Source organism: Mycetomoellerius zeteki, unplaced genomic scaffold, assembly GCF_001594055.1.
Source record: "Mycetomoellerius zeteki isolate Tzet28-1 unplaced genomic scaffold, Tzet1.0 scaffold106, whole genome shotgun sequence".
Taxonomy (NCBI): domain Eukaryota; kingdom Metazoa; phylum Arthropoda; class Insecta; order Hymenoptera; family Formicidae; genus Mycetomoellerius; species Mycetomoellerius zeteki.
In genome coordinates, this window is record NW_017255975.1 from 4068768 (window position 1) to 4071686 (window position 2919).

A 2919-nucleotide genomic window follows, 5' to 3' on the forward strand; every position below is an offset into this window, starting at 1 on the left:
CCCTCTGGATGTGCCGCCGCGTCCGGCGGTGCATTCAGCTCAATTAAATCGGGCCCTCTTCGTTTTTGCTCTGTCCCGATCGACTGCCACGCGATCGCCGGCCAATTAAATCGCGAACAGTAACGCGACTTTTCATAACATAAACGGCAACGCGCGCTGCTCTCAGACCGCCATTTATATTCGATCCTCTTTTTTTTTTTACAAAAGGATGGAAGCTTTCCGATAATAATTTCATAAAAGCAGATATGAAAACTGAAGGTTGGACTATAAACGATGTTTGCAAACTAGGACTATAACTTTACAAAATCACCTTTCCGCTTATTTTACAGAATATGATCCAACTTTTATATAAAGATAATTAAAAAAATGCAGTTTGAAAAGGCACATAAAATATATTATATAATTGAAATAACTGACTGTTATATTTATTATTAGTAAAAAATCTCCAATTAATGGCGAATTAATGACGAAATATGTTAATAGTTTGTCTTTCTTTTTCAACTCGTCTGTAACTCATCTTAAGTTAAAAAATGTAGACAAATTATTAGCATATATTTTGTCTATTTGAGACTTAACTAATATGAATCTACAGTCAGCTATTTCAGTAATATTTTATGTCTCTTCTCAAACGTTTTCGTTCTTTATTGTCTTCAATTGTATATACACATGTATGTATATGCATATACATACTTGATTTCTGTGGACCTCACATTGAAGACGAATTAATCGGCAGCGAAAGCGCGATCGCATTTATCCGCAGATTCGGAAAACACGCGTGCCGATTAAAAGGTGTGATTAAGTTGTTCTTGTCACTATCGTTATCGTCGTCGTTGTCGAAGGGTCCTCCTTAATTATCAGGCGTTGATTAAGCAAATCCAAAGACCCGCTGAAATTAAACTCGCGCGGTCAAAGCGCTGGTCGCCGTATTCTCTCCTCTTCTCTCACTCTCCTTTTCTCTTTCTGTTTCTCGAAAATTTACGGAACAGAATTAAGGACGATTAAATCCAGTTTCTCTCTCGCTTAACCTTCTTTCCGGCTTCTTTCCGTAATCAGTAATTGGTTGATTCGTTAATCGCGCTAAGAACAATGATGCCCCTGTTAATCTCTTGATTCAATTCTTTGAAAAAATAAGTAAAAGTATCAAGACAATTTATCTTTTCAATTACAGAGATTTAATTTTAAGAATAAAAGTCTTAAGCATTAATCGAATATACATTATTTAACTGGAATTGCATCGAAAATACATCGCGTAATATAATCTATATGTATATATGTATAAAATTCAGTGATTATTTTTAATAGAGCGGAAAATTATATTTTTTATGTATCGTTAAACAAAAATTTGTAACGTCAAAGAATTTGCGTAATGTTTTTATATTTTATAATTTAGAAAAACGTGTAATCTTTTTAATCAATGATGAATGCCACGACAGGTAAATCGGAGATTCATGAGGAAATAACTTCGGAATGGCAAACTGTCAATCGACACATCCTTGTAATTTTTCCACTAGTCAAAGCAACAAGGAATTGCGGAGAATTTGCGAAGAGAAGAGTACACGCGAGAAGCTTTCCTCAAAGAGAACGATTCGCTGGATTTCACCGAGAAGACTTCCTTTGCAAGGACCATCGGATAAGGAAGGAAAAAAATGGATGCTAAAGGCGAAAATGAGAGTCGGCTCTACGAATCGAGTTCTTTATCCTCTTAACGGGGGACGGCTGAAAAATTTCAAGTGCCAGTAATAAGTGACTAGAGATTTCCCCGCTGTTAGTTTAACATGCGACAAAGATTTCCGAGTGTTTTTGAAAGAATAAATTTTTAACAGAAAAAAATAATGAAAGAAAAGAAATCTTTCACTTTTTTAATGACGGCTTTGTGATAAACTTATCGTCGAATAAATAAAAAAGCATAAAATTTTGCTATACAGATCTGAAAGTAATTTTGTTAGACTATTAAAATAATTATATTAGAAACTAAAAAATAATAAACAATGCTTTAAAAATTTGGATAATCTAACAATTTGAATTTCTAATAAAACGATTTTTAATATATCCAGCAAAATTTTAGATTTTTCAAAAAAATTGTTCTTTCTGTGTTACAATATATACAAAGCTGATGTAGATAGAAATAGATATAAACATAGATATATATAGGGTGTTTCCAAATTAAATCGCAAAACTTCGGGAGCGTGTAGAGGAGTAAAAAACTAAGAAAAAAAGTCCTATAGACATATGCTCGTTTTTGCTCCGTTTCAGAGAAATCGAAAAAAAATGTTTACATTTCTTGCCATATCTAGCACCGACATATTTGATTACATTTTCCACTTTCTGTTATGAATTTGTCAGTCGCTCTTTGAAAGCCTTTAACAGTAGATGAATTTTGTCTTTTGCAATATGCCGCGTACGTATTCTAATAGTGAATATGCTGATATGGTTTTTGTATACGGTTTCTGCAACGGTAATGCTTTAAAGGCGGTGCGAGAATATGCACGACGATTTCCAAACAGAAGAGTGCCAAACCGAAGAGTGTTTATGTTGACATTTAATAGATTGCGAGAGACTGGAACATTTTCAATTCGACAAGAAAACAACCGATTTCAAGCAGCGTTACGAAGAGATTTGCAGGCAGGGAATCGTATTTTACAACATTTTGACAATCATCCTGAGACCAGCGTTCGGAATGCGTCGGCTGTATTGGGAGTGTCACCACAAACAATTTGGCGAACTGTAAAAGGAGATAATCGCTATCCCTACCACATTCAAAAAGTGCAAAATTTATTACCTCAAGATCATTGGAACAGATTGAACTTTTGTAACTGGTACCTTCAGACATGCCACAATGATATTTTATTTCCATCTAAAATAATGTGGTCAGATGAGGCAACATTTACCAGAGGTGGAATAATTAATCAAAGGAATTAT

General features: G+C 34.3%; 1 protein-coding gene across 1 annotated transcript in view; it reads right to left on the reverse strand.

Annotated features, from left to right (window-relative positions):
* Positions 1–2919, reverse strand: part of fuss (SKI family transcriptional corepressor fussel) — an 8784-nt gene that overhangs the window by 4490 nt on the left and 1375 nt on the right. The window lies entirely within an intron of this gene.